The 20,736-nt window shown below is 37.4% G+C and overlaps 1 long non-coding RNA gene across 1 annotated transcript in view; it reads left to right on the plus strand.

Moving 5' to 3' along the window:
- The window catches only part of LOC143678887 (uncharacterized), an 84,621-nt gene that overhangs the window by 30,380 nt on the left and 33,505 nt on the right, over positions 1 to 20,736 (plus strand). The window contains exons 3-4 of the long non-coding RNA XR_013173461.1: positions 16,858 to 16,899; positions 19,310 to 19,413. This is a non-coding gene — a long non-coding RNA (uncharacterized LOC143678887). The remainder of the gene's footprint in view (positions 1 to 16,857; positions 16,900 to 19,309; positions 19,414 to 20,736) is intronic.

A 20,736-nucleotide genomic window follows, 5' to 3' on the forward strand; every position in this document is an offset into this window, starting at 1 on the left:
GGTGTGGTTATGAGATTGAGAGGCCAAGAGAAAGCTGTGTACACAGGGCCTCTTAATTTCAATTAAATGTTTGTCTCCCTGCTGTCCCCGTGGACAAAATGAAGACCCGTTCTAGGTTATAATACAGAGGGGCGACGGGGTAACTGGCTGACTGCAAGCAATGGTATGTGTCAGATGCTCAAGGGCTCAGCCCTAAGTGATTTCTGTCTCAAGTCAATGTTTTATATCATGATTTGGATGATGTCATTTTTTCAAGTTCCTGTATATAATGAAGGGTAGTCTCTTAAACCATCTTGGCATGGGAGAATGTTGGACTGAGTCTAATAATCTAAATTTAATAGGGACAGGTGTAAATTCTTCCATATGGTTTATATGGCCCCAACATTACCTGGTCCCTGACCACGTGTCCAGCTTTGCTTGTGGCCACATGTTCCTTAGACACTGGGCAAGGTTACTATTTGCAGTTTTGAGCCAGGCCTCCCCTCTGTACCTTTACAGGCTGGTTTTGCTTCTTCTGTTTGAAATATCCTCCTATCCTCCCACCCCGTATATGCCTCTTCACCACAGACGTAACTCACGATTCAACTCCAGTTGTGTCCTCCAAGAATTTTTTTCTCACTACATCTCTCTCTCTACCTCAATTCTGGTAGAATTTAGCATTCCTTCCTTTGCCTTCCGTTATATCCAGTTGATGTCAATGAGAGTAGCTAGCATATTGTTATTTTATTTTATTATTTTATTTTATTAGTGAGGCAGTGTAGTGTGATGGTTAAATAGTTGCTAGATCCTGACTTACTAGGTTCAAATTCTACTTTGTCACATACTGGCTGTGTGATGTTGGGTACGGCACTTAACCTCTTGAGTGCCCCAGTTTCCTCATGTATAGAAAGGAGGTGGTTATGGTTCCTGCCTCATAGGGGATTAAATGAGTTGATAACCATCTCACGGTGAGTGTTAGTTGTTATTTTTATACAGTCTCTCCTTCAGTAGCCATTGGCCACGTTGTCATTTGCATCTCTGAATCCCAGCACTTAATGTGGATGGAGCGCATAGCAGGGCACCCATTTAAAACCCTGCAAAGGCTCTCCTTTGCTCTCCTTTGCTCGCAGGAAAAAGGCCAAATTCCTCAACCTTTTGTGCACTATTGCTGACCTGACGCCAACCTCCATTCGCCCCACAACGCTCCTCGGCTTCTACAGCCCAGTCCTGTTAAATGAACGTTAGGTGGCCAAAATATCTTACGTATTGCCCTCCAGTCCCCTGTGCCGGGACACTGTGTTCCCGCTACACAGCAGTGCTCTGACCAGGGCAGAGCCAAGGCCGGCAGAGCCCGGCGCGCTCTCCCTCTCTGTCTCTCTCTCTCTCTCTCTGTCTCTCTCTCTCCTCTCTCTGTGGGGCCTTAGGGCAGATCAGGTCCCTAAATTGCCGTATTGCCATCCTGCGCCTGCGTCCTCTGAATGGCGTCTTGCAGAGCCCGTCGTCACAGGAGCGGCTCCCTCACCCCAGTGTAGCTGTGACCCCAGCGACAGCCTTGGCAGCACGTCCCCAGCCCTCCTCAATGCAGGCACGCCCAGCCGGTCCAGTTCACCCAGGATTACTGTAACAGTGACTCGCATTATCCACATCTGGGGACGTCGGCTGAGAACGCCTGGTTTCTCTGTCACCCCATCTTTGCATGTAAGCTCTCTGAGGTCAGGGATCGTCAGCTTCATTTCTGAATCCCTCAGGTTCCGGCCTTGAGCCCAGAACTTGGGAGCTGCTCCAGAAGCCTTATTGTTGATTTTGATAACCTGAAATCCTGCCATATTGGGGTGAGGTGAACAATGGCCTTTGGGCTGACAAGAAACTAGAGGTTATATAGCCTTCTTCAGCACTTTTTATTCATTACTTTATTAAAATAAAAATAAATTTAAAATTACTGGGAAAATCACCCTTTCCAGGGAATGCAGGCTTCCATGAGTTGGGGCCATTTCCTAACCCAGTGGCTCGGGTTGCCTGTGAGTGGAACAGCAGCGCCACCCAGTGGCCGTTCTGTTTCACAGGGCCGCTCCTCCATCGTCCTGTCGCTGTATCTTTAACTACTGACCACAATAGTCTCAGAAGTCCTGTACTACAGACACCTGTTTTCCCAAAGTCATTTGGGTATGTTGCATTTTTGTTTTGTTTGTTTAACCTTTGATAAATTTTTGAAGAATCAGTATTCTATGGAATTTCCCTGGGAAATAGAGAAATGAGCTTTAGAGTAGCATTTTTCAAAGTGTGGTCTGGGAACTTCTGGGTGGTTCCCCAAAACTCTTCTAGGAATTTAGTATCATAATAATAATGTTAAGGTATTATTTGCTTTTTCATTCTCATTTTCTCATGAGTGTGCAGTGGAGTTTTCCAGAGTCTACATGACCTGTGAGATGGCACCAGACTGAAGGCACATAGTGAGTCTTAACGTAATAAGCTTTTCGTGAAGTCAGATACTAAAGAGATTTGTGAAACTAAAAAACAAGGTCCCTCTTCTTACTTTTTTGGTTTTGGATAAGATAGTTATTTTTAATGGTCATGATGATGAATATACAACTGTGATGATATTGTGAGTTATACCAAGAATAGAATAATCATATGGTAAAAATGTTCATGTTCGTGTGTTATGTTTAGAAAAAATTAAAAAAATTAAAAAATATATCTATCTTATTTTTATTACTATGAAATGGATGTATTGTTATTTTAAATGAATAAATAAATAAATGAATTTAAAATTTCTGTTTTAGTTTTGAGTATGATATATATTGATACATATTATCCACATATATACAGAAAAACTCTTTGGGGTCCTCTATAATTTTTAAGAGCATAAAGGGGTACTGCGACCAAAATCAGAAGAACTATTGCTGGGCCTACTTTTTTTCTCAAGAGAAGGAACTGAGCTTTCATTAGGTTTTCAAACATAGCCATGATGCCATCCACTCCCATGGTGGCGAGGAACCACCTGGTAGCAGAGTTGTGTTAGACTGAGTCAGGTACCCCCACGAAGACATGGTCTTCTAATCTTAATTCCTGTTCTTCTCGGTGTGGATTTATTTGTAAATTAGACTCTTTGGAGATGTATTATTAGTTGTGAATTGGCTCTTCTAAGACCCTATTTAGGAGTGATCCAACCGAATCAGGGTGGGCTCTCATCTCTCTTAGTGGAGTTCATAATAAGCAGTAGAAATTTAGATACCATGAAGCAAGGACAGGAGGAGGAGCCAGACCCAGCAGTCAGCAGAAACCAGAAGCGCAGACCCAAGGAAAAGGACATCACTACAGGATGTGAGGTTGAGGTCCAAGGGTTGAGGCAAGCCAGCACCAGAATGCAATAGACTTCAGGGAGAAAATGTGTCCTTGCCAGTGCCTTGAAATTGAACCTCTAGCTCCTGAAACCAATTATTGTTTCAGTCAATCCATTGTGTGATGTTTGCTAAAGGAGCCTGGCAAACTAAGGCAGTGGACAATACAGCCGAGGAGCTAGAAGGCTTGGAGCACTCATCCTATCTCTGATACTAGCTACAGTGAGACTGAAGACGAGTCACTGAACTGTCTGCACAACAAGAGAAGGAAGAGGTGGAGTAATCGATCTCTAGGCCATTTTCTCTGCGTGTGTTTCTATTCATTTAGCACCTTTCTCAGAACTTTGGTGAAATTGAATACATCTCCATTTTCATTATTTTACAGTTAAACAAGCAATCTCTCATGAGCTTTCAAAGTGTGATTTATACCATGGTTTGTGCATAAAAGAACATAAGGTAGTTCAATTCATCACCAACTAATATCATGAAAAATATCATCTATATCGTGGAGTAACCATAGGAGACTAGCCTGAAATTAAAAGTCATCGCTTTACCAAATGTTTGTCTATTTTATTCCTCTTTCAGAGATCAGATTATTGGGTTTATTTATAAAGCCTACTATTTTTTGTTTATCTGTTTTCTAATTTACTAATTTTTGCTTTCCTTGGTTGAAACTTGATTTTCTTACTCCTTGTTTTATAACAAATAATGATCTTCCCTACAAGTACAGCTTTGGCTTTATCGCTCAAGTTTTATATCGGGTGTTTTAATTTTAGGAAAATTTTAAATAAACTATCATTGCAATTTTAATTTTTTCTTTCACCTTTTTTCTTATGGTTTGCCTTAAAACCATTCTTGTTAATCTCTAGTTACATTGCATTCTTAAAATACACATTTTTTAGAGCGGTTGTAAGTTATAGAAAAATCATGCAGAAAATATAGAGAAATTCCATATACTGTCCCTCAGTTTTTCCTATTATTAACGTCTTGCATTAGTTTGGAATATTTATTACAATTGATGAACCAATATTGATGCATTACTATTAAAAAGCTCATAATTTACATTAGGGCTTATGCTTTTTGTTACACAGTTCTGTGGGTTTGTGTTGTTGTTGTTTTTACATGGGCAGGTGCTGGGAATCGAACCCAGGTCTCTGGTATGGCAGATGAGAACTCTGCCACTGAGCCACTGTGGCCTGTCGTTCTGTGAATTTTTAACAAGTGTATAATGTCTTTTCATAGCTTGTAGCTTCTTTCTTTTTTTTTTATATGCTGTATGGGGGGGAGGAATCACATTTCATTCTTTTTCCATGTGAGTATCCCATTATTGCAGCATCATTGCTTGAGTTTTTTTTTTTCTTCTTCTTCTTTCTTTCTTTGCTTGTTCGTTTGTTTTGGGTAAGTGCATAGGTCGGGAATCGAACCCATGTTTCCCGCATGGCAGGTCAGAATTCTACCACTGAACTACCCTTGCACCCTCAACTCATTTCTTTTTATCACTAAATAATACTCCATTACATGGATGTACCACAGTTTGTTTATCCATCAAACTTTGAGGGACATCTTGGTTGCTTCCAATTTGGGGCAATGAATAAAGGTGCTGTAAACATCCGTGTGCAGAGTTCTGTGTGAACATAAGTTTCCAACTCATCTGGGTAAATACCCAAAGGCACAATTGCTGGATAGTATGTGCTGTATTAAGCATATGTTTACCTTTGTAAGAAACTGCCAGACTCTCTTCTGAAGTGGAATGCAACCATTTTGCATTCCCACCAGCAATAAAGAAAGTTCATGTTGCTTCGCGTCCTCGCCAACACTTTGTATCGTCAATGTTTTGGATGTTAGCCATTTTAAGAGGTGCGTCGTTGTATCTCTTTGTCATTTTAATTTGCAATTCCCTGGGAGCATATGATGTTGAACATCTTTAAATATGTTTATTTGCCATTTGTATGTTTTCTTTGCTGAGGTGTTCAATTCTTTTGCTTATTTATTAAGTAGGTTGTTTGTTTTCTTATTGGTGAGCTTGAAGAGTCTTTGTATATTTTTGATAAAAGTCCTTTATCAGATATGTATTTTCCAAATGTTTCTTCCAGTGTGTGACTTATGTTTTCATTGTCTTAACAGTGTCCTGAACAGATTAGACATTTTTAATTTTAATGAAGCTCAATTGATCATTTTTTTCTTTCAAGGATCATGCTTTTGGTGCTTTATCTAAAAAGTCATCGTCAAACCCAAAGTCGTCTAGAGTTTTTCCTATGTTATCTTCTAGGAGGTGTATAATATTGTATTTAAAAATTGGGTCTCTGATCCATTTTGAGTTAATTTTGTGAAAGGTGTAACTTCTGTGTTTAGATTCATTTCTTCTTGCTTGTGGATGTCCAGTTGTCCCAGCACCATATCTTGAAAAGACCTTGCTTTCTCCATTGAATTGCTTTTGCTCCTTTATCGGAGATCAGTGGACTATATTTGTGTAGATCTATTTCAAGACCCTCTATTCTTTCCACTGATCTACTTGTCTATTCTTTCACCCAAACCACACAGTGTTGATAACTGTAACTTTATATAAGCCTTGAAGTTGAATAGTGTCAGTCTTCCTACTTTATTCTTCTTCAGCATATTGTTGATTATTCTTGCCAAGTCTTTTGCCTTTCTATTTAAACTTTAAAATCAGTTTATTGATAGCCACAGAAATAACTTACTGGGATTTTGATTTAGATAGAATGGAATCTATAGACCAAATTGGGAAGAATTGAAATGTTAATAATACTGTCTTCCTACCCATGAACATGGGATGTCTTCCCATTTATTTAAATAATTTTATTTGTCTCGTCAGAGTTGTATAGTTCTCCTCATATAGGTATTGTATCTATTATATTAGATTTATACCCAAGCATTTCATTTTTTGGTCTTAGTGCTGTGTTGTGTTTTCAATTTCAAGTTCCAATGGTTCATTGGTAGTATATAGGAAAACAATTGGCATATAGGAAACCAACTGACTTGTATATTAATCTTATATCCTTCAATCTTGATATAATTATTAGTTCCGTGAGTTTCTGTCAGTTTTGGATTTTCTACATAGACAATCATATCAGCTGTGAACAAAAGCAGTTTTATTTTTCTTCACAATCTATATGCCATTTATTTCTTTTCCTCATATTGCATTAGCTAGGACTTCCAGTATGATGTTGAGGGAGTGGGGAAAAGAGACATAATTTCTCACCATTAAGTTTGAAGTAAGCTGTTGGTGCTCTGTAGATTTTCTTTATCAGATTGAGGAAGTTCTCCTCTATTCCTAGTTTTCCAAGCATTTTTATTATGAATGGTTGTTGGATTTTCTCAGGTGTTTTTCTGCATCTATTGATATCACATTGTGATTTTTTTCTTCTGTAGCCTGTTGATGTGATCTTCAGATTGACTGATTTTCAAATGTTGAACCTGCCTTGCATACCCAGAATAAATCCCTTGTGGTCATGGTCTGTCATTCTCTTTATACTTCCTACTTTCTTCTTTCTTTTTTTTATTTGCTAATATTTTGTTGAGGATTTCTGAATCTATGTTCATGAGATATATTGGTCTTTACTTTTCCTCCCTAGTGATGTCTTTGTCTGATTTTGGCATTACAGTAATACTGGTCTGGTCAAATGAGTTAGAAAATGTCTACTCTGCTTTTATTTTCTGGAAGATATTGTAGATAATTGTTACAATTCCTTCTTTAAATGCTTGGTAGGATTCACCAGTGAAAATTTCTGGGTCTGATGCATTTTGTTTTCAAGGGTTAATAATTACTGCTTCAGTTATTTAATGAATATAGGCCTATTATTTTTCTCCTTCCGTGAGTTTTAGAAGATGGGATGTTTTAAGCTATTGGGTCAATCGTCTAAGTTATCGAATTTGTGGGGATAGAGCTGTTCGTAATATCCTTTTATTATCCCTTTCATGGGATCAGTTGTAATGGCTGCTTTTTCATTTCTGATATTAATAATTTGTGTCTTCACTCTCCTTTTTTATAGTTAGCCTGGCTAGAGTTTTGTCAATTTTATCGATCTTTTCAAAGAGCATGTTTTCATTTCATTGATTTTCTCTATTAATTTCTTGTTTGTGATTTCATTGAATTTTGGCTTTAATTTTTATTATTTCTTTTCTTCTGGTTACTTTGGATTCAGCTTTCTCTTCTTATTTTTGAGTTTCCTAAAGGTAGAAAGGTAGAATCTTGACAACAATTAGACTACAATCTTGTTGTCTAATACATGCATTCAATGCCATAAATTTCCCTCTAAAGACTGCTTTTGCTGCATCCCACACATTTTCATAAGTTGTATCTTCATTTTCATTCAGTTCAAAATATTTTTAAATATCTTTTGAGTCTTCTTCTTTGACCTATGTGTTATTTTGAAGTGTGTTGTTTAATCTGCAAATATTTGGGGGATTTTCTAGATATCTTTCTATTATTGATTTCTAGTTTAATTCCACTGTAGTTCAAGATCACACTGCATTTGATTTCTACTGTAAATTTATGAGGATATGTTTTACAGCCCAGTGTGTACTCTATCTTGGTAAACATTTTGTGTGAATTTGGAAAGAATGCATATTCTGCTTTGTTGAATGAAGTGTTCTATAAACGTCTGTTAGGTCCAGTTGATTGATGGTGCTATTCAATTCAGCCATGTCTATAGTGATTTTTTTTGCCTGCTAGATCCCTCTGATAGAGGGATGTTGAAGTCTTCAAATGTTATAGTGGATTTGTTCATTTTCCCTGTCAAAATTTTATTTCAATTTTTGCCTCACTTTGAACACTCTTTTGTTAGGATTGCTATGTTTTATTGGAGAATTGGCCCCTTTACTGTTGTGGAATGCCTCTTTTTATCCCTAATAATTTTCCTTACTTTGAATTCTTCTTTCTAAAATTAATATAGCTACTTCAGCTATCTTTGTATTAATGTTAGCATGGATAATCTTTCTCCATCCCTTTATTTTTAATCTATCTATATCTTTATTTTAAAATGGGCTTCTTGTAGACATACAGTTGGATCTTGTTTTTTTAATCCACTCTGATAATCTCTGTCTTTTAATTATTTTCTTTAGACCATTCATATTTAAAGTGGTTATTGATACAGTTGGATGAATGGCTACACTATGTGCAACTGTTTTCTATTCATTGCTTTGTTTCTTTTTTTTATTTTTTGTCTTTCCCTTCTCATTTCCCCCTGTCTTCTCTAGTTTTAATTGATCATTTTATGTGATTCCATTTTCTTCTCTCTCTTAGCATGTCAATTATATATTTTCTGTAAATTATTATAGTAGCTACCCTAAAGTTTGAAATATACATTTACTATTCATCTTACTATACCACTTAACCTGTGGTTCAGGTATTTTATAACAGAGATTTCCCAATTCCTTTCTTCCATTCTTTATAATATTGCTGTCATACATTTCACTTATCCATAAACTTTAATCATCCAATATATTTTACCATTATTATTTTGAACAAATTGTCAAATATTAGAATAGTTAAGCATAGGAAAAGAAAATGTCTTATTTTACCTTCACTGATTTATTCCTGAATGCTCTTGTTTCTTTATGTAGATTTGAGTTTCTGACCTATATCACTTTCCTTTTCTCTGAAGAACTTTTTAAAAACATCTCTTGCCAGGCAGATCTACTGGAGGAAAATTCCCTTAATTTTTGGTTGTTTGAGAAAGTCTTTATTTATCCTTCACTTTTCCAGAATAATTTCACTGGACTCAGAATTCTAAGTTGGTGCTTTTTTTTCCTTTCAAAACTTTAAATATTTCACTCCATTCTCTTCTTGCTTCCATGGTTTCTGAAGACAAGTCTTCAGTAATCCATCTTCTTGTTCCTCTAGAAGTAGATGTTTTTTCCCCTCTGGCTTTTTTTCAAATTTTTCTATTTGTCTTTGATTTTCTGTAGTTCAAATATTATATGCCTAGGCATAGATACTTTTAGTATTTATCCTGCTTGGTGTTCTTTGAGCTTCCTGGATCTGTGGGTTGGTGCTATCATTAATTTTGTAAAATTCTCAGCCATTATTGCTTCAAATATTTCTCCTATTCCTTTCTCTCTTCTCCTTCTGGTATTCCCATTACATATTTGTTACAACTTTTGCAACTGTTTCACAGTTCCTGGCTATTCTGTTCCATCTTTTTATTCTTTTTTTTTTCCCTCTGTACATTTGAATTTTGGAAGGTACAGACACCTCTTCAAAATCACTTGATTCCTTCCTTGGCCATGTCCAGTCTACTGATTCATCTATCAAGAGGTACCCCCAAATAAAGTAAATTTTAATGATTTGTGCTATGCCAATGCAAATAAATTCAACTAAAGTGACCACTGATGCAAAGTTACATGCTATAGTTAAGTTCACAGATGTAAAACAGTGACAACCACATCATAACTTACTATTTTACCTGCCAATTGTAAGTGATCTTTTAATATCAATTGTAGATGCATTTATTTTGAAAAGACAAGAACATTTTAAAATTTAGTAACTACATTATTAGCAACACAAATTAGATATTGACGCTGTTTGCAATTTTGGCTATTATTATATTCTTAAATGTTGTAATCAGCATCTTGAATATAACATTTTATGCTTACCTATACATTTTCTTCTGGCAAAAATTCTTTTATCCTAAAACTAGATCACTGAACAAAAGATTGAAGGAATATTTAAAGTTTTGAATGCGCATTGCCAAATTGCAATCTAGAAAATTTGTCTGATTTTACCATCCTATCCAGAAATGAGGGTAAATACTCTCCAATGTTCTTGCCAAAATTAGTTTTATCATTTTTTACATTGTAGATCTGAAAGATGAAATCTTATTGTTTAATTTGCAGTTTATGTCTAGTAAGTTTGAACATTTCTCTTAAGTTCTCTGCCTAGTTTCTATTTCTTTGAAATAGTTATTTATATGTGAAGACTATTAATACTTAATCTGTCATATATGTTAAAATGTATTCCCAAAATCCCATTTACATTCTGATTTATTCATTATGCTTTAATCAACAAAACATTTCAATCTGAATGTAGTAAAATCCATCAATCTTTTCCTTTACTTATTTTTTTTCTATGATCCAGTTTGATTTTTCCCCACACTGATTCCTTATAAGATTTTCTCTTTACTATCAATTTTTAGCAAATTTATTTTGGAATTCATGAGTGTAGCTTCCTTTGTATTTATTTTGCTTGAAATACATAGTATTTCCTCAATATGTGGCTCAAGGTGTTATTTTGGTTTTAGAAAATTAGCCATTATCTCTTCAAATATTTCTCCTGCTCCATTTTTCCTATCCTCTCACTGGGCTTAAAATTACACGTATAATAGACCATTTCGTGAGAATCTCTGGGAGCTGGTCTGTTTCTAATTCATACTTACTCCTAGGGCATCCTCCTTCAGGGCCCAGCTGAAAGCCCAAGCCTTTCCTCCTGGTTGAGCTCTGGACTCCAATTTTTGCTCCTTTGTTTACGTGGATCTAAAGTTTGCTCAGCTTTTTATTTTCCTAGTAGCTCTTTTTGAAATTGGCAATTAACTTGAGAGGTAAAACTACATGAATGCGTGACTCATTCCTTTTTGTCTCCCTTTTCTCCCAAGGTTTAATCCCACAACACTGCCTTATTTGCTCTCCAATGCCTTTAAACAGATGATTTTTATATTTTTTTCTGCATTTTCTTATTCTCATCAAGAGAAAAATGGGCTAGATTACCATTGATGAATATGGAACTGTAGCGTGATTTTTATTTTTCTGTGCTGTAAGCTATTTTTTTATATATGTAGTTTTTTTAATTAAAAAATTTTGCTCATGCTATGTATGGATTTCCTCTTAAAATTGTTAATTCTGTGTGAAGTCAACATGTGAACACAGGTCTTTTTTATAGGATAATGGAAGTGTTTTTCACTTATTTCTTAGAGAATAGCATTGGTTCCACTTACTCTGCTCTTTGATTCAAGATTACCTAACGTCCATGTATTGGGTTTTCCATTTTACACTATCTATATATATCATCTACCCAGTCAGCATTTTCCCCTCATTTTCCTTTTAATCTGAATTCTGAAAATGTTCCCAGTTTTGTCCACAATTCAATTTTCTACAGCTTCAGTTCTGCTCTTTATGTCTGTCTAGGTAAGTTTTAATTTGTAGTATTTGCATTGCAGTTTCCTTGCAAGCTTTCTTATTCTATTTTTATCTCATCTTATAGATTTTCATCTCAGATTAGTTTCATCTTGTGGCTTTTCCTCTAAACTAATTGATTTCGTGTGTCTCAACATTTTTGAACTTGTTAAATGGTTTCTTGAAACCATCTAAACCCTACAATAGGTATATGTCCATCCTTTGACTCTTCCAGAGGTCATTAGACATTTTTCTTTACATTGAGTCATAATTTGCCTACCTATAACTTCCAATTAAGGCTAACATTTAAAAATATATATAAACAGGGAATAACCATTTTCAGTCCTAGAATTTATAAATAATTCTTAGGATGAACATCAGAAATTTTGGAGCTAATGAAACAAGAATAAAATTGCACGAGTGACTTTGCTTTCTTGAAGTTTCAATAATTAAATGGATCCCAACTCTGCATTTTTATTTGTTTAAATATTTCTAATACTCAAATTTACCTTAAGTGTCTGCAGCACATTTTCTTTGCTCTTACTTTTCCACCAGACATTTGTTATTTTCCTGGAGTAATAATAACAGGAACACAGTGTGAAAGAACATCCTAATTTCATATAAACTAGGGGAAGTAGAGGGTGTAAAAAATATAACCTGTAGGAAAGAGCTTTGAAGAGGGAGTTGGAAATTATCTGCCCCATTTCATTCATAACACGTTATGAACAGTGTTGTCAGTTGATGTATTTGAACCTAACGCCATCTGTAAAAGCACTAATTGTTTCAGCTCCTAAGTTGCCTAAATTTTATGGGAGCATTAATGTAAAAATATATATGAGGATAACTTTGCATTTGACATCAGGATGTCCTTGTATAAATGCAAGGTGGATTATCAATGAGATTATTATTACTATAATTATTATTCTCTTTTGTATTTCTCTAGGTCAATGGTCTATTAACTTCAGAAGGCTAGTGAGAAAAATCCACTGAGAGAAATCTATTAGGGTTGCTGCATCTTCAGAAAATAGCTTATTATGCACTAATAGATACATCTTTCTTATACTTTTTGGTGTTCCCTTAAATGAACGCCAAAACAAACAGCTGAAATTTTACACTTCAAGCAGCTTTCTTATGAATGAAGTTATTAATTAAAGAGCTATTTCCTTCATATACATATTTTATTTTGTTGCCTTTTTAATTATACAACATTTTTCCTACATTCCTTTGACTTTCTGTTAACCCCATTTTTAGTTATTGTTTTGTCCATTTTAGAAGGAAAAAAGCCCAAGATTTCCAGGGAGAATGTCTGAGGTCATTTTAGCTCACGTTTTGGGGATATCTGCTGATCACACGTGAGCTCAGAAACATGCGCATACATGCATGCACATATCTCAGCATCGCAGAGATGGCTTGGTCCCTTCCCTGAAATTTTTCAGATTTTCCTTCCTTAAGTTCAGTATTATCAGCACGTGGGCCAGTGGCAATGAGAACCACAGTGACAAATACTATGTGTCTTTTTATTTCTTAGACGACATGGATTTGACAGAGTAGTAAAAGAGCTCTTTGTGCTTTCAGGTTTATTGTCACAGAAACTGGTTGGACGTTTTTCTTTCAATTTCAAATTTTGACCTCTCTACGCGCTTGAAAACTATGCACAGGGCCCTTCCCATGAGTCACTAGCAGTGAGTTTTATGGTTCATTTCCTGAAGCAAATTATCTTTCATAATTACATCTTTTGCAGTTTTAACATAGAAAACATGCTTCAGTTCACAGACCTGAAATAATTTCCCTCTTGAACCCTGACCCAGTATTCACTGGATGCAGGCCTGCTGCATTAAATAGAACTGACAAAACAGAAACATTCCGAGCGAGCTCTCCACCCTGGCCGTATGCCCAGGAGAAATGACAGCATGCCCACCAAAAGACTGGTATAAGAATGCTCTCAGAAGCTTTATTCATGATAGTCCCAAACTGGAAATAATGCAAATGTCTATCAGTAGCAGAATGGATAAATAATTGTGCATATTCATATAATGAAATAGTACACAGCAATAAAGGAAGAACAGATAAATTACTGTGATAAACAACATGTATGACTCTCACAGACATAATATTTCATGAAGAAAGCCAGACACAAAAGAAAGCATACTGTATAATTTTATTAGTATAAAGATCAAGAATGTGCATAACTAATCTCTTGTAATAGAGTCTCATGGTGGTTACCTTTGGGGATTATTGATTAGGGGAGGAAGCATGGACATCTCTTCTGGAATGCTGATACAGTTCTATATTTAGATCTCAGTAGTCGTTTCACAAGAGAATAGATACATGAAATTTCATTGAACTTTATGCTGTGTTCTTTGTGGTATGTATATATGCAAATATGTATATTTATATATTCACATTTATACATATTCATATTTATATACACACACACACACATATATATACAACAGTACCTGTTACATAGTAAGCACTCAATAGATGTTAATAGATGTTAACCATTTTCATTATTATTATTATTAGATTTCTCTGTAGTAAACGAGCATGTAATGTTACCCTATTTCACAGATGATGGAAATGAGGCTTGGCTATATTCAAGTACTTTCCCAAGCTTATAGAACTGATAAGTGGAAGAGCTAACGTTTTAGCCTTGTCTCCTAACACTGGATCTAGGACACGCCATGCTGCCTGCCTTGTCTTGTTGGTGCTTTTTCCAGGGTGACTCTTCCCTCTTTCTACTTTCCCTCCACAGGATTGGAAGGCCTCTCAAGTCTTCTACTGATTAGGGGACGCAGACAGGCAATCAAAACAAGCACACCCGAGCTTTGGACAGAATGTATCACAGTAATTGGTTCCAAATTAAAGATGTATTTACAACCATGTACAAATGGCTTAGAACTGTGCATTACTATAATTACTCACAATTACTAACTTGGTATATTATGAGCCCAGAACAATAGGGATTGAGAAAATAAAGGGTTTTGCACAGTGATGCAATAGCTGCCCCCTATTTCCTACATTCCCAGCCCCGCGTAGGGCTGTGCCCCAGGCAGAGGGCAAAGGCAACTGACCCCATTCCTGCCAACCGTGAGAGCACACCTGGGGCTCTATCCAAGAGGCTACAAAAGGGCAGGGTGGGGGGGATTCTCCCCCCTCTAAGCGGTCTTCATGATTCTATTTCTGTGATTGCATTTCCAGTTTCTTGAAGTACAAATGTGGCTATGGAGTTAAATAAATGTTATGGGTTACCAAAGCTGGTAGCTTCCAGTAATCTTATCTGAGACCACCCTGCTCTCACCATCACCTGCTGTAAACCGTAACATCCTAAATCATGGCTGGCAGGAGGGGAAACTCTGATATCCATCTCATCCTTTTCAGGGAAGACTCTGGACCACCATCAGAAGTGATTGAGAATTTCTGGTGAACTGTTTGTTCATCAGACCATATTATGGGCCTTTTCTAGGAATTAGGAATACACCCACGAACAAAGCATATAAAAATTCCTGCACTCATTGAAGGGAAATGAATAATAAAATAAATAAAAATTAAATCAAGTTCTATGGTATGACTGAAGGTGATAAGTACAGGACATAGAAGATGGGGGTTGCAGGCTAAGGGTCTGACATTGTTAAACGGGCACTCTGAGAAGATGATGATATTTCAGCAGAGGCATGAAGTAGGTGAGGGAGTGAGCCATGAGCCTATTTGAGAAGCAGAAACAGCCAGTGCAAAGGCCCTGAGGCAGGGGTATGGCTGCTGTTTACAAGGCACAGCATGGGGAGCATTTCATGAATGCTAGGGCAAGTGAATGAGTGGAAAAATAGTTGGAGCTGAGGCCATGTGAGAGCAAATGCATTAGTGTATTTAAAAAACATTGAAAGAAGTGGCCTTTGGAGAGCTTTCTATTATTTAGTGTTTTCAAAGCCCTATAATTAAAAGGTATTGGCAGTGGTTGAGGTGGGTCTAGGGCTGGACAGATTCCAATAGTGATGCACCATTGTCTAAAACCAAAGCACTATGCTGGGAATGATTTCATGCGCTCTAAGCTACTTTTGCTGGGGTTTTTTTGATCCAATTCCCCTCCACTATCTTGCCTCAGAGTCCTGAACCTTTGGGAATCACTGCTGGTTGCTCAGGTGGCTCAGACTGAATATAGCCTCACTCATTCGCTTTCCTTCCCTCCCTGAATCAGGCATAGAAGGTATAGAAATTTATTTTTGCTCTTTTGTGTCAAGGCTGAGTTATTTTTATCTTTATAAATTATTTCTCATTCTTTAAAAAGTATCTCATTTAATGAGATGTATTTCTAAGTGACTAGGGTTATACATATTTCAAAAGGCACCCTCAGGGGCCGTCTGAGAGCCTAGCCTGGCAGGAATATTTCCAAGCCCTCTGTGCCCTTGTACTGGCAGTGGTCTCCGAAGCCCAAGTATTAACCATGCCCCCTGGAGGCCGTGAGGCACAGGGGCGCGTAAGGATGGAAGATGCATACATAATAGGAGAGGGGTGGGAGGAGAATGGGTTCTTCCTTCCCAGCCTCCTCCTAAGTTGTCTGATAATTATTTATAGCCCTTGCCTACTTGTAATAATTCTGTAATAGTTGATCAAAATTTCCATGGAGACTGGGATAGAAGAAGACAATAAAATTCCTCTCTATTTAGTCCTCAGGCAACAATTTTTCTGGGCAGCTGCTGTGTGTATAGACCCCGTGCTAGAAGTTCCAGCTTCTCAACACTCAGGGTAAACATTGTGGCATCTACGTCTGTAACACAGATACTTCCAATTGTGGTTTGAAAACATTTTGACACATGAACAAACCCCTGAACTTTATTATTCCTTGAATGAATAGGAAATCATCATTATTCCAACAATGGCTTTCTGATGTCAGAAAAGAAAAAGAAAAGATCCAGGGAGACAAGGAAATAGAAATGAATAAAAAATAAAAACAAAAATGACAATGACTAAATGGAATAGCTAGCAACTTTTATGTGCTTATTATGGGCTGGATACTAAGCCATAGACCTTACTTATATTATCTCATTTAAACTTGCAGTAAGTCTGTAAAGCAACTAATATTACCCCATTTTTCAGGAGACAAAATTGAATTTTAGGGAGGTTAAATAATAAGTCTACTTGCACACAGCTTGAGTATATGAGAGCCCTGTCTGGCTCAAGTTTTCAGAGAAAAGGGAAATAGAAGGTAAAGAAATAGGAAGGACATAGGGAGAAGAGAGAACTTTCTAGGTAAGAAGAATACAGAAAACAAGTTCCATTTAAATGACAAAGGATGAAAGATAAAAATATTTGGCCTTATAAAATAAATGCTGTGCTGGGATTTTACAAAAGGTTGTTGTTTTCAAATAAAAATGTTCTTGTTTTCCCAGTTGACAAGCGTTATATTTGTCCACAGGTGTTTGAAGCAGTAGCAAGATGGATTAGAGGCTGATGAAAGGTAAGAAGTGTTCCTGTGGTGTCAGCCACTCATCTGGTGGGAGGGATTAATAGCCCTAAAATCCAAGTGCTATTTATTATTACACTTTCAGAGAAAGATTCTAGGACACTGACAGTTCACTGCAGTTTGTTAGAGCCACTGAACTCTTCAGTATTGCCCTCTAAGATCCCTTCTCTCCCTGAGGTTTCATGATGTCCTAACTTCTCAAATGTTTCACTTGCTCTCTCTTATCCCCTCCCTTCATCCACCTACCTATCTTATCATTGACCTTCACCTCTGTAGATGGTTTTCTAAAGCTAGATCATTACAATGCAGGATTGAGCACCTGGGAGCTTTGAAAAGCTAAGGTCAGATGGAAAACTAAAGTAGATATTACTAAATTGTCCCTGGGGCTGACCACCACAAATCAGCAGGACTTTAACTCTATGACTTGGTCTGTCCCATTGCAAGTGTTCTACAAGTCCAGGCAGGAAGGAAAAGTGGCAGGTTTGGTGTCTACCTTTCCAGAGTTGGTCATAGGCTGATGACTCTTCCTGGTGACATGGCTGAGGGAAGGAGGCAACACTTGTGCTGTGCTACCAAGATATCTGACTAGGAAGTTGGGTAAGATACTTTTATTAGCACCTTTGAAGACCATTTGGTAGTCTCACTTGGATTGAAATTCAATGTTGAAAACCAAAGGGCTAAGTTCTTAGTTTTGTCTATCACTGAAGGAAGAAATAGAAATTATTTGCATTGGAAATACTGCAGTGCCTCTGTGTCTGTGGGTGGCTTTTTTCTCTATTTCTCTTATATTTCTCTTTCTGTCATTTCTTCATCTTCTTTTACACCCTCCCCCAAAGAGGGGTTTGTAACTCTCTTGAGGACAAGACCGTGTGATTTATCTTTGTTCCTACCTAGGTACCTCATTGTGTGTCTGTCACATGTAGCTGTTATAAGGTGGATAGATGCACTGAGATGGGGCAAAGCAGAGATTAAATGTCTTCCAGCTCTGCTTCCTACTAGCTACAGGAAATATGCAATTTACTTACCCTTTAGGCTGCAATTCCGTATCTGTCAAATGCAGAAACCATATCCACCTCATACTTTATGAGGAGACAGTGAGATTATCTTCATAAATCATTTAGACCAGTACCTTGTGTTAAATTGCTCAATAAATGTTACTCAGGAAAAGAAGATAGGGGTAAATGTTAAGATGGGAAAAGAGGAAATTCAGGGAATTTGTGGTGGATGACAAAATAGGAGATGAGGTCTTTTATTTAACTGGAGCTTAGGAAATCTCTCTGGGAAATCTATAGGGTAGGAACCCAATAGCTGGACCTGGTGGAGACACGATAGGTCCTTGATTTGGGGCAGGCTGGAAGATTTTAAGATCTGATTCAAAATCACCATAATCTCTGCTTGAGTCCAAGAAGTAAAGCTCCATTCCTCACATCACAACCAGAAATAAACACTTCCTCTTTGGAGGAATGGCCCCTAATTTAGTGCTTTCCTTTTCTCTTCCTTTAGTGTTTGATCCAGCAAATATTTATTGAATCCTTAGTATCTACTAAATACTTTCCACTACGAAAACTTCAGAGAAGAAAAAGGAGCCCACAGTCAAGCTTACTTGGCATGTGTTCAGTGGTAGCACAGAGGGGGAAAGGTTTCATCAGCAGCTGGAGTCAGGTATATGAGAAGGTCACTAGAATAAGTGGGGAGAAGGAGAAGAGAAATCGTAGGCAGCAAGGCTAACTTGCTCTAATGCATAACATTATTTTAGAGTTGATGTTCCCATTTTCATTTCCTCAAGTGTGACTCCTTTTATTCTTAGTAGGGCCACCTCCATGAAACAATGCAAAGGAAACCTTCTGAAAAAGCATGGATACTTACTGAGGAGGCCACGGGGAGCTGAGCAGAGTCCAGTGTTAAGCTGCTGAAGCTACAGGGCTGCCTCTCACATACTCAAACCTCAGTTCCATGGGCTCTGTAACTCTAGCAATATAGGAGAGTTCACGGGGACAGCTATAGTTAAGAATTGGCAAAAATAGAAGGTAAAGGTCACAAGGGCTCCTGGTGAACACATTTATACAGTGAGAAGTGGAATAAGTGAGTTTGGGAGTAGATGGATGGGCTGGTGAAATTAAGGGGTTAGGGGATGGAGGTCATAATGTTTGATATTTGGGAAATGTGAAACAATAGGCCATACTAGTCATTGTCACCTAAGTTTGCATTGCTTTTACTTGAATTAAAATAAACAACTACCTCTGTGGTCTGGATGGAGTGGCAGCATGGGAAAACATTATGAAATCTTAAAATAATACAACCAATAGATCCTTTGAGATCCTCTAGTCTAGAAATTTCATCCCCATGTGTTATGAGTATGCTCAGATCTTGGTACAGACTCAAGGAAGCCTCATTTTTTTTCCAGGTGTGCTTTACAAATATCACCATTTTTATGGGTAGTATGATGTGAAAGGGCTCAGAGCACTGAGTGGTCCCAACTTCATCATTTTCCATGTGACAAAACCGAAGGTAAGGGTGAAAATGTGGAAATATTAAACTTCCCTACCTGAGGAATTCCTGATTTTCTCATAAGCATTGGAAACTACCAATTTAATAAGCCAAGCCCTTGATCTTGGGGCTTGCCCTTATGAAACCTATTCCTGCAAAAGAGAAGCTAAACCTTGTTATAGTTATGCCCAAGAGCCACCTCAGACAACCTCTTCTGTTGCTCAGATGTGGACTCTCTCTCTAAGCCAACTCGACAGGTGAACTCATTCCCCTCCCCCCTACATAGGACATGGCTCCCAGGGGTGTAAATTTCTGTCGACGTGGGGCATGACTCCCAGGGATGAGCCTGGACCTGGCATTGTGGGATTGAGAAAGCCTTGACCAAAAGGGGAAGAGAAATGAAACAAAATAAAGTTCAGTGGCTGAGAGATTTCAAATAAAGCCAAGAGGTCATTCTGGAGGATATTCTTATGCTTTATATAAATATTCCTTTTTGTTTTTAGTGAATTAGAATAACTTGGAGGAAATATCTGAAACTGTTGAACTGTATTCCGGTAGCCTTGATTCTTAAAGATGATTGTATAACTATATAGCTTTTACAGTGTGACCTTGTGATTGTGAAAACCCTATGACTGACACTTTATCCAGTGTAGGGACAGATGAGTAAAAATATAAGGACAAAATTTAAACAAATATTGGGGGGGGTGAGGGGCATGGGATGTTTTGGGTGTTCTTTTTCATTTTTATTTTTATTCTTACATTTATTTTTTTTGTAGTAATGAAAATGTTCCAGAATTGATTGTGGTGATGAATGTACAGTCAAATGATGATACTGTGTACCATTGACTGTACACTTTGGAAGATTATGCTATGTGAATATATCTCAATAAAGTTGCATTTTTAAAAAACTGAGGTAATGATGAAATAGGTTGGTTAGATGTTTTGGGAAGAGCTGGACATCCTCAATCCAAGCGTTCTTCCTTAACTCATCATATCTTAGCTCTTCCTCCTCTGGCTTGGAAGTTCCCCGTACGAGTGCTGAGTCATTCTATTACAGTAAAGTCTGGTATTTTCAAGCTTAGATTATGTCAATGCCCTACTTAAAATGCTACAAAAGCATCCCATTGCAATAGACACACTCCAAACTTCTTACCATGCTTTACGAAAGTTCTACTTGTCCTTATCAGGGATTCCAAGAGTGCTTACCTGTCCAAAGGTATCTCCTCCACTCTTCCCCTCCCTCACTCCATGGCAGCCACACTGGCCTTCTTTCTGTCCCTATCCCAGCTCAGGAATGCTCCACCTGCTTGTCTCTCTGCCTGGAATTCCCTTCACCCCGATCTC

The sequence above is a fragment of the Tamandua tetradactyla genome, chromosome 4, assembly GCF_023851605.1.
Source record: "Tamandua tetradactyla isolate mTamTet1 chromosome 4, mTamTet1.pri, whole genome shotgun sequence".
NCBI lineage: Eukaryota > Metazoa > Chordata > Mammalia > Pilosa > Myrmecophagidae > Tamandua > Tamandua tetradactyla.